Source organism: Cupressus sempervirens, chromosome 5 (assembly GCF_028749045.1).
Source record: "Cupressus sempervirens isolate cs-2001-9-10 chromosome 5, ASM2874904v1, whole genome shotgun sequence".
NCBI lineage: Eukaryota > Viridiplantae > Streptophyta > Pinopsida > Cupressales > Cupressaceae > Cupressus > Cupressus sempervirens.
The window spans coordinates 164442111-164454237 of record NC_143122.1 but is presented as its reverse complement, the minus strand read 5'-3'; positions in this window follow the sequence as shown (position 1 = coordinate 164454237).

The following is a 12127-nucleotide window of genomic DNA, read 5'->3' as shown; positions in this document are numbered from 1 at the left end:
GTCTTGCGGTCACCATTCTCAACGCTAGTCCTCTGGCCGACATTCACACACGCCACACTCCCAGGTTCCCCGCCACCGCTCTCCCAACAGTGGATATGGCGGTTGGAGGTGTCACTCTGCTTCCCCACTGCGTGGTGGTTCTGGTTGGTCCCTAGCTCCTCCCCTTAGGCGAGCTTCTAGCCGGTCCCCGGCTCCTCCCCCTAGACAAGTGCACTCTAGCAAGTTTCCTTGGCTGGCCTTGGCAATTTCTCCTCTGTGGCCAGACAAGAAGGATGCAGAGACTGTGACTACCCTAGATCCTATTGATGCTACTGACGGCTGGACTATTCCCAGTCTGCCCCACAATCCCACTGATGCATGGAGATTTCTTGATAAAGATGATCCTCCCACTGCTAGTACTGCCTTAGCAGCTTGAGGTTGTTAAAAGTTTTTTTTTGATGAATAATGAATAGTTTCTGGCTGAGGCCATGTTGTTTATTATGGCTTCGATCATGTGAACTCATTCACGGGGTGATCTTGTATCCCCTGACCCCTTTTATGTGAATTGTAAACTTAATAAATTTTATTATTTGCAAAGGATTATTCATCAAAAAAAAAAAGGTTCTAAGTCTCTCAATTCCTATCTTGGCACCATAAGTCGACCAACAAAGAGTGGAGTACATCACGTAAATTAGTTTTTAATTTAACATAATGGTGATGTAATGATGTGTTGAGCTAAAAAAATTATCCAATTAGAATGATGAAAATGTATGGCCAAAATTTATTCACTGGTCGTTCTGGTTTCTCCAAGATTTAAACACCTTCGGCATAATTAATGTATCTGAAAAAGAATATGCGCCTTATGGGAAAAAAATCCAGATAATTAAATAAAAGCAAATAATCCAATTAAAAGACACCTATGTATTCGAATTTAAAAAATTAGTAAAAATCTATCCAACATACGGGATTTCATGTTTTGCAGACTTTGGATGGGTATATTCAATTGTCTTGAGCGATTTGTAGACACCATCTCAGCCGTTGATGGGTTTTGTTACACTTGGGCATAGTTACCATTGCCATTCTTTGACATTTTTGAACTAAATATTTTTATTGCAAAACATTGGAACCTACAATTCCACTTAATTATTTTTAACGTTCTTAAAAAGCATACACCTGCCATGTGTCCAGACGAGACCTCCCATCATCCGCTGCAACAATGAAAATTTTCTTCGCTTTTTATATATTTATCAGCTTAGGAATTATTCATTTGTCCAACAAATTCCTTCAGAATTGATATTTAATTAATAGGGTTTTGTATAACCAGAGTTGAAAATACACTATTTAAATTATAGGAAGCTTCAAATTCATCCTGAAATAGAAAATGTTGTTGCAAATGCAAATGCATTGCGGAGTTGTTCTTAGCTTTGTAATTTGTGTGTGTCTAACGGGCTATACTACTACCACATGTGTTCCAGAAAGATGTGGATCGATGAATGTGAGTTACCCTTTTTGGATTCACAATTCCTATTGTGGGCACCCTAATTTTCAGATCACATGCAGAGATGATATATATACTCGGATGCTCTCTCCATACTTTATTGCCTATCGAGTCAACTTTCCTGATGATCTCATTTTTGAAGGCAACTCTGCTATGATTATGGATATCAATTACAAAGGTCATCTCGTCATTAATTCTAATTTTATATATGCCTGTTCCTGTGATCCAATGATTGGTGCCAAAAGGAACACTCTCCGAACATTTACACTCGAAAGAAGGGTCTTTGTCTTGGGCATCACACCTACAGATTGCAATTGAGACAAGGGAAGCTTTGGCTTATCTACATTCTGGAGCATCTCAACCCATTTTCCATAGAGATGTAAAATCATTGAATATTCTTTTGAATGAAGATCTCTCTCCCAAAGTTGCAGACTTTGGGATATCTTGTCTGATCTTAGCTTCCAATAACACACATGTCACTATTAATTATTGGTAGTTGGACAGCTATTATTTCTGACCCAAAAATAGCAGTAGTATTTATGGGTAGCTTGGACAGCTATTCGTCCTTATCTATGTATAGCAGTAGTAGTTATGATAGTTGTTTGTCCACTTGCCAAGAATTAGTAAATGGTTATTGTTTACTAATTTTAGTGATTCCTTTTGGACACCTTGCAACCAATTCTATTATTGGCTGTCGAGTTGTCTTGATCTCAGCCGTTGGTTTGATTTAATCTCGGTCTAAGTTGGTTTTTCCAATAGGGTAGTATAAAAAGGGGTCATTGGGTCATTTGGAAATACAAGTTTTGGAGAAGCATTTTGTAGTGATAGAAAATTGTCTTGCAGTGTTAGCAAGGGCGTAGTGTTAGTGTAGGGATAGCAGTGCGAAATATCAGCGGGAGAAATTAGGAGGTTGTCAGAGTTCTGCCAGTGAGACGCAAGGAATTTTGTATCTCTTGATTTGCTGAAGTTTAATATAATTCCTCATCTGTAGAACTAGATTTCCCTTAGGGGTTTTTCAAGGGACAATTTGTCCAAAAATATTTTGTTCATTGTGTTGTTCATTTCTTTTCGTATTATATAAGTGAAGTTGCAGTTGTGTTATTTTTCAATATTAGTTGGGAATTTGTTTTTAGCAGTTTAATAATCATTTATGATAGGAGATTAATAATCAGTGACTGTAATAGTTGATTTTTCACATGGTATCAGAGCATTGTTAAGGGTAGAAGAGTTTCTCCCTAGGAAAGAAATTTTGATCTCTTTAGATTTATTATTGCTTTAATCCCTTGAGATGGCTCCAGCTAGTTTGAGAGATTAGGATAGATTGGATGGTGCCTTGAATGTTGGTGTCTAGAAGGCCCGACTTTCTTTATTATTGGAAGAGAATGGTATCAAATATTATGCTACCACTGGTTTAGTTGTACTTATAGATGCTACACAGCTTGCAACATAGAAGAAGGAAGATGCCAAGGTGAGGAGGATAATCCTTAATGGTGTCAAGGATCATATTGTTCCACATATCTCAGAGCTAGATACAACGAAGAAGATGTGGGATGCCATTCTGAATCTGTACCAAAATGCTACCACCAACAGGAAGTTGATTCTCAGAGAGAAGCTAAAGAATACCTGAATGAATTAGGGAGAAGATGTCACAAGTTACCTCACCAGGCTCAAACTTGTCAAGGATAAGTTAGCAGCTATTGGAAATAGCCCTAGTGATGACGACCTAGTGAGAATAGCCCTAAATGGGTTTACTAAACAATGGAGTGTCTTTGTTCAAGTTCTCAGTGGATGAGATACTTTATCGAGTTGGGATTGACTATGGACTGATTTCACTCAGGAGGAGTTTAGACTAAGTCTTGTCAATGGGGCCAAAAAGAGTTAGAAAAATGAGGTGGAACAAGAGAACGTTGCCCTAACAGGTAAAGGGAAAGAAAAGAAGGGATCTAGCAAAGAATCAAATTCACAAAGTGAGAAGAAGAAGAAGGACCTTTCTAAGGTCAAGTGCTTTGGGTGTCATGAGTTTGGCCACTATGTTAGTGATTGTCCAAAGAGGAAGAAGGGTAAGAAGCAGGTGGCAGCTTCAGCAAGTGCAGAAGAACTCTCCAGTAGAATGGAAGATGAGTTTTCACTCATAGCTTGAATGGTTAGCTCAACCTCACAGTGTGTTTGGTATATAGATAGTGGGGCATCATTTCATATGACAGGAGTTAGAGAGTACCTCTCTAGTTACAAGGAGGAGGACACCAACATCCAGATTTCTATGGGAAACTTGTCCAAACTCAACCCTGTTGGGTAAGGGATTGTTCAATTTCAGAGGGAGAATGGAGAGATAATTCCACTTCATGATGTGTTATATGTGCTAGGCTTAGGTATGAATTTGATTTCTATATCTGTTCTTGAGGATAGGGGGTATAATGTACTCTTTAGAGGGACAAATGTGTTGATTAAGCACAAGGATTGAAAATCACCCATAACTATTGGAGTTAGGAGTGGTTGGCTTTATAGATTGTACTTTGATACTCCTAAGGCAATCATGAGCAATAGTAATCCTAGAGATCTTGGAGAGCTATGGCATAGGTGGATGGGCCATATTCATCATGAAGCACTTAGATTGCTTTGTGAGACGGTGATAGGTGTTCCAGAGGTGAGCACAGAGCATGACAATGTATGTAATGGATGTGTGTTGGGGAAGTTTGTGAAAGCATCTTTTCCAAGGAGTGACACCAGATCTAAGGGTGTTCTTGATTTAGTACATTCAGATGTTTGTGGACCAATGTTGATGAAATCTCTTAGAGGATATGAGTACTATGTTACTTTTATTGATGATTTCTCTAGAAAGACCTGGATATACTTCTTGAAGACTAAGGCTAAGTTTTTCAGTAGATTCCAAGAGTTCAAGGCTCTTGTGGAGAATTTGATAGGAAAGAAGATAAAGGTTCTTTAGTCAAAAAATGGAGGCGAGTATAAAGGAAATTTCTTCCAAGAGTTTTGTACCAGAGAAGGAATCAAGAGTGAATGGATTGTTCCTTACAATCCACAGAAGAATGGAGTTGTTGAGAGGAAGAACCATTCTATAGTGAAGGCAGCAAGAGCTATGCTACATGACAAGGACATGCCCCATTACTTATGGGCAGAGGCGTGTAATACAGCAATCTACATTCAGAATAGAGTTTCACACAAGGTGCTAGGGAAGATGACACCACAGGAGGCTTTCATAGGGAAGAAGCCAGATGTTAGTCACTTTAGGATATTTGGGAGTTTGGCATATTGCCATATTCCTGGAGATACACATACAAAGTTAGATCAGACTGCAGAGAGGGGGTACTTTGTTGGGTACAGTGAGACCTCAAAGGCATATAGGATTTTTATTCGAGGGACTAAAAGAATTATTGTCAGATGAGATGTCAAGTTCATGGAGGACAAGGCATTCAGGAGATACAGAGATTTGTCAACAGATGATCAGAGTGAGCAGCCAACAGAAGCTCCAAGACCAAGTCAAGGGTAGAAAAGCTCAAGTACAGTTACTAGTACGAGTGTAGACTCAGTTAGTGAAGATTCACAGAGTATGGAGCAATAGATGCAATAGGAAATGCATCTAGAAGACTTAGAGGTTGAAATTTCATCCTCTACAGTTGGTAGCAGGAACCATGTGGTTCCAGATACACAAAGGGATACTCAGGAGTTTGTGGGAGCTCCTAGGAAGAGTACTAGATAGCGAAGACAACCAGCCAAGTTCAATGACTATGTGGCATTAGTTAGTCAGTTGAAGGTAGATACATCTAAGGAGAAGGATGTAGATCCCACTTGATATAGACAGTTGATTGGTTTGCTTATGTATTTGGTCAACACTAGGCCAAATATAGCATTTGCAGTTAACTCTCTTAGTCAGTTCATGGTTGAACCAAAGAGAATGCATTGGATAGTGGCTAAGCATGTGCTACATTACTTTCATGGTATAGTCGAGTATGGGATTAGATATGTTTGAGGTGAAGGTATCAAGTTGATAGGCTATACTGATGCAGATTGGGTAGGAAGTACAACAGACAAAAGGAGCACTTCAGGGTGCTATTTCAGTTTGGGGTCAGGAGTTGTATCTTGGTTCAGCAAGAAGCAAAAGTCTATGGCTCTAAGTTCAGCAGAAGTAGAATACATAGCAGCTAGCATGGCGACACATGAAGCTATATGGCTTCAGAAGTTTTTATTAGCTTTGTTTGGTCAAAAGGTTGAGACTACTGCAATACATTGTGACAATCAGAGTTGCATCAAGTTATTTAAGAATCCAGTGTTTCATGATAGGTCTAAACATATAGATATCAGATATCACTTCATCAAAGATTGTGTACAACAAGGTATTGTTCGACTACAATACATCCCTACGGATGAGCAGGTAGCAGACATTCTGATGAAGGCTTTGGGAAAGACCAAATTTATCTTTTTCAGAGATAAGATGGGTGTCATGTAGAATAGCTTCCTCACTAAGAGGGAGTGTTAATTATTGTTATTTGGACAGTTGTTATTTCTAACCCAAAAATAGCAGTAGTATTTATGGGTAGCTTGGATAGTTGTCCATCCTTATCTATGTATAGCAGTAGTAGTTATGATAGCTGTTTGTCCACTTGTTGAGAATTAGTAAATGGTTATTGTTTACTAATTTTAGTGATTCCTTTTGGACACCTTGCAACCAATTCTATTATTGGCTGTCGAGTTGTCTTGATCTCAGCCATTGGTTTGATTTAATCTCAGTCGTTGGTTTTTCCAATAGGGTAGTATAAAAAGGGTTCATTGGGTCATTTGGAAATACAAGTTTTGGAGAAGCATTTTGCAGTGATAGAAAATTGTCTTGCAGTGTTAGCAAGGGCGCAGTGTTAGCGTGGGGATAGTAGTGGAGAATATCAGCGGGAGAAATTAGGAGGTTGTTAGAGTTCTGCCAGTGAGAGGCAAGGAATTTTTTATCTCTTGACTTGCTGAAGTTTAATATAATTCCTCATCTGTAGAACTGGTTTTCCCTTAGGGGTTTTTCCAGGGACAATTTGTCCAAAAATATTGTGTTCATTGTGTTGTTCATTTCTTTCCGTATTATATAAGTGAAGTTGCAATTGTGTTATTTTTCAATATTAGCTAGGAATTTGTTTTTAGCAGTTTAAAAATCATTTATGATAGGAGATTAATAATCAATGACTGTAATAGTTGATTTTTCACAGTCACCACATACAATATGAAGGGCACAAGGGGTTACTTCGATCTTGAGTACTTCAAAAAATACCAGCTCACCAAAAAAAGTGATGTATACAATTTTGGTGTAGTTCTGGTTGAGCTTTTAACTGCTTTAAAACCCATCTCTCAGGAAAGGGACAACAAGGAGATAAGTTTATCTAGTCTTTTTTTGTCAAGACTTGACAACAATCGCCTCAAAGAAATCTTAGATAGCATGTTTCAAATGGTCCAAAAAAGTTTTAGTAGATGAATGTATTCTCTCTTTTTCTGGTCGGTCCATTATTGTATATTGTGTCCAAAATCTCCTAAAAGAAAATAGCAAGCAGAAGGTGTTGAGCCTATTTTGAGTTTTCTCTCATTGGAAATTGATACTAAATTATATGTTCTCAAAGAAAGATAATACAAAGTGCATTCATATTGGTGATTCAAGCTAGATTTTATCTCTTTTATGTATTGTTTTTAGTTTTATGAGTTTTGATGACCAAGTTTGTCAAATTCTCAATTATAATTCATAGAGAGTTATATAGTTTTCATGTCTTTCTGATGATCAAAATCATTTTGTAAAGGATTGATAGGAAATAAGATAATTTAAGGTTTCAAAGAAATATTTTGATAAGAATGAGATCTAGGGTTGGGTTTTGATTTGTTCTTCACAAAGTGAGAAGATAGATCTATTGAAATCAATTGATCAATTATATATTGTCTTTGATGTTATACAAAATGTCATATCTTTACTAGTCAGTGTATGTTGAGCTCACTCGAGTAATGAAGATAGTTTCCTATGTTTGTTGAGAATTCTAATGTTTACTAAGTTTAGAAGATAGTGTCTACTAAGTTCACTCAAGCACCTAAGAGAATTTTGTTGAAGTTCAATATTAGTTGAGCTCACTTGGTTAAAAAAGAAAAAGTTGGATGCAACTAGTGTTAACCAAGCTCACTCAGTTACCAAAGGAATTTTAGGAAGTTGTCATGTTAATTAATTGCACTTGGTTAACACAGGAAAATCATTTTATAGTTAGTGCCTACTGAGTTGGGTCGGATAACAAAGGATTTTCTTGTTTTGGCATATTGAGTTTAATGGATTTGTTTGTTGGTTCTAGTTGACCAAAGAGATGAAGAATTATTGATATAAGTTGTATTCAAGCTAACTTGACAATGTCTATGATATAAGTATAAGGTCAAGTTGAGGATTGAAGAGAAGAGAGAATGTGTGGAAGATAAGAAGATTCAGAGGAAGTGAACTGGAAGGATAAGCTAAATATCTTTGTTGGGTTGTAAAGATTAATCTAATCAGGAAGGATCAAGTATTCGAGCCAGAAATGAGAACTAGAGCTAGCAATGCAAATGCATCAACAATCAAGTCATTTTATTATTACTCTCTAACCATTGTCGCAGTGAACTAAATCTCTTAATAGAGTTAGCCTAACAGCTATTTGTAAATCCTCTAATAAGGTGGCATTTCTAGATTGAAGTGTCTAAAGGCCTTTAACAAGGCCACTCCTATCAAGGTGATTAAATCCTCTAATAGAGTCACACCTAACAGTGTGTTTTGTAACCTTTAACAAGGTTGGATCCTAACAGGGATCACTTCATAAGAGTGAAAAATAGTAACTTACAATTGGTGGTTTTTTCCAAATTGGGTTTCCATGTTAAATTTTGGTGTCACTTGTGGTCATGTTATTTCTTTTATGTGTATACAACTAAGTTAATTAAGGTTCATCACACTTAATATCTTAAGATCTACATGTTTAGTATTTGTCAAGTAATAGTTGATATTATAGTACTTTTTTAGTTACAACATATTGATAGTGTTAACCAAGTGTGTTAACTGAGTGATTGAAGTTTCAATAGAATTTATGTTTTGTACTGACATCTAAGGGATCTAGGATTTATTTTTGTGGTAACTAATTCACCCCTTCCCTCTCAGTTACTCCTCTTATATTTCCAAAAATTGGTATCAAAGCTTTTGGTGCTTGCAAAGAAGGTTTCAAGGACGTAAGCTAAATGTCAAGATGTCTTACAAAGGAGAGATTGTCAAGTTAAATGAAGATAACTTTGAGGCATGGCAGGAACTTATGAGGCTACATCTAGTAACCATCAATGATTTAGGTCTGAAACATTTGAATACCTAATATAAGGCTCATACTGGAACTTTGACCATGGAGGAGATTAATGAAAAGAAGAGTCATAACATTATGATGATTGATATTGCATCTACTCTTAACTATGTTGAATTTGATGAAGTCAAAGGGTGTGCTATGGCTCATGAGATGTGGACCAAGCTAAAAGATATCTATGGAGGTGATGATAATGTGAGAAGAGCCAAGGTAGAAAGCTTAAGAGGTTAGCTCAATCAGATGAAAATATTGCAAAATATGTTGAGAGAATAAAAGCTAGGGTAAGTGCAGTCAAAGCTTCTAGAGGGAAAATTGATGATGTGATAGTTGTAAGCAAGGTACTTAGAACCCTTCTTCCTATCTATGAAATTAGAGTGTCAGCTATTCAAGAGATGAGATGTGATCCCAATAATAAGAGAAATTTGGATGCTCTAATAGGAATGTTGATAGCATTTGAGCTAGATAACTATGATAATTATGTTCCTAGTTCTAGCAATCTTGAGTCTACATTTGAAGCTAAGTTGTCACTCAAGAAAAAAGTTGTAAAGTCTAAAGGAAAAAAATCTAAAAGTAAAGAAGAAGATAGTTCTAATAGTGATATTGAAGCCATTGAATCCCTACTTGCAAGAATATATCCCAAAGGCAAAGGAAAGTACAAAGGTAAAATTTCTCTAATCTATTTTTCTTGTGAAGAAGTTGGTCACATTCTTACAAGGTGTCCAAATAGAGAAGACAAAGAAGAAACAAAGAACAGCAAGTAAAATGGTAGGAAGGATTTAAAAAACTACAAGGACTACAAGGATAAAGGTAATGAGTCCTTTTTAATGGCTAAAGATTCTAATAGTAGTGATAATGATAAAATGGTTTATATTGCTATAAAAGATTAATCAGATAATGAAGAAGATAAGATGGCACTTATTTTTCATGTTAAAAAAAATGATACATGGATTATTGATATTGGTTGTTCTCACATATGACTGGTGATAAAACAAAGTCTGAACATATGGAACACAATGATGGTGGGAGTGTAATATTTGGAAACAATGAACCATGTTGCATAAAAGGAAAAGGTTGTATTTCTCTAACCAATGAACTCAAATATAACAATCCTTATTGGATTGAAGAACTGAAGCATAATCTACTAACTATGGCACAATTAAATAAAATTGGATTCAAGGTAGAATTCATGAATGGGAAGGCCAAGCTACTAGATGGAAAAGGAAATATAGTTGGGTCTGGTAATCAAACAAAAGGCAACTTATTCTACCTAGATCTAAGTGAAAGTTCATATTTCATTACTCAAATAGAAGAAAGTTGGTTATGGCATTAAAAAAATTTATGTGAACTTTGATAACCTAATCAAGATAAGCAAAAACAAAAGAGTGAGAGGTATTCCTAGTCTAAGGAAACTTGACATGGGCGTATGCAAGAATTATCAAATTTGTAAGATGGAAAAGACAAGTTTCACAACCAAGAACTATTATTCTGAAGAAGTCTTGAAGTTGGTTCATACAGACCTTTATGGACCTATTGGCATAGAGAGCTATAGTGGAGATAAGTATTTCATTTTATTCATTAATGATTATTCTAGGATGAGACAGTAATATATCTAAAAGATAAGTCTAAAACTTTTCAAAAATTCAAGTGGTATCTAGCTAGAGTTGAGAAGGAAATAGGAAAGAAGCTAAAATATTTGAGATTAGAGAGGAGTTGAATTAATTTCTAATGAATTCAATTAATTTTTCACTAAGAAAGGAATCAAAAGACAAGTATTAGCCCTTGGTACACCTTATCAAAATGGTATAGCAAAAAGAAGGAATAGATTAATCATGGATTGTGTAAGAACCCTGATGATAGAAAATACTATTGCAATCAAATACTAGAAGGAAGCAATCGGTACAATAGTTCATGCCTTAAATAGAGTATAGCTAAAGAAAGACTTAAATCAGACTCCTTATGAAGTATGGTATGGCTATAAACCTAATGTAAGTTGTCTTGAAAGTATTTGGTAGCAAATTTTATATCTTGAAGGAGACTAGGAAAGGTAAGTTTGATGTCAAAAGTGATGAAGGAATATTCCTAGTATACTCTAGTAGAAGTAAAGAATACAAATGTTTGAATCTTACCACTCATAAGATCATAGAAAGTGCACATGTGAAGATTGATGAGCTTGCATAAAGGAGTGAAGAAGAGAGCAACAAAGAACCTGAAGACTACAAAAATTTTATTTACTTTGAACCTAATACATTGCCTAATCCAATTGGAAGTCAGAAAACTTCACCTCTTGAGTCCCCAAAATCTCTAGAAGTCCCAAGTTGCAACTAGTGCAACCCAAGTCTGAAGGACCTAAGTCACAGACAATGGGACTTGAGCATTATGCAGAAGATTGTGGCGAGAAAAGTGAAACAAGCTCTAAATCCAAAGTACATGTACTTTCAATATATGTCAGAAGGTACCATGCACCCAATAAAATTGGAGACAAGTTAGAAGGTACAATGACAAGGAACAAATTGAAAAGTACATGTTTTCTTACTGAATTTGAACCTAGAACAATTAAAGGTGCTTCGGATAATGAAAGTTGGATTGAAACAATGAATGAAGAGATAGAAAAAATACAAAGGAATAAGACCTAGACTCTTGTCCCTAGACCTAAGGATAAGAATATAATTGGCACTAAGTGGGTGTTCATAAATAAGCTAAATGAAGATGGAGAAGTTTCAAGAAACAAAGCAAGGTTAGTATGCAAAAGTTATTCTCAAGAGGAGTGTATTGATTATGGTGAAAATTTTGCTCCTATTGTAAGATTAGAAGGTGTTAGGACTCTACTTTCTTATGTTGCACATAAAGGATTTAAAGTGTATCAGATGGATGTGAAATCAAAATTCTTGAATAGAATTCTAGAAGAAGAAGTCTACATAGAGCAACCAGAAGGTTTTGTAGATCCTAGCAAAAAGGATATGGTTTGTAAACTGCACAAAGCATTGTATGGTCTCAAAAAAGCTCCTAGATAATGGTATGAAAGACTTCATAATTATTTGATGAAGATTGGTTTTCAAAGGAAAAATGATAAGAACAGCCTATACATCAAAGAAGTACCAGAAAAGAAGATTGTGTTGGCAGAAATCTTTGTGGATGATACATTGTTTATTGGAAATGATGATTTATGCAAATATTTTTTAGAGGAAATGAGTAAATAATTTAAGATGTTTATGTTTGGAGAAATCAAATTCTTTGTTGGCTTGCATATTCAAATGAATAAACATGGTATCTACATTACTCAATCTAAGTATATCAAGGAGATACTGAAGAAGCTTGGAAT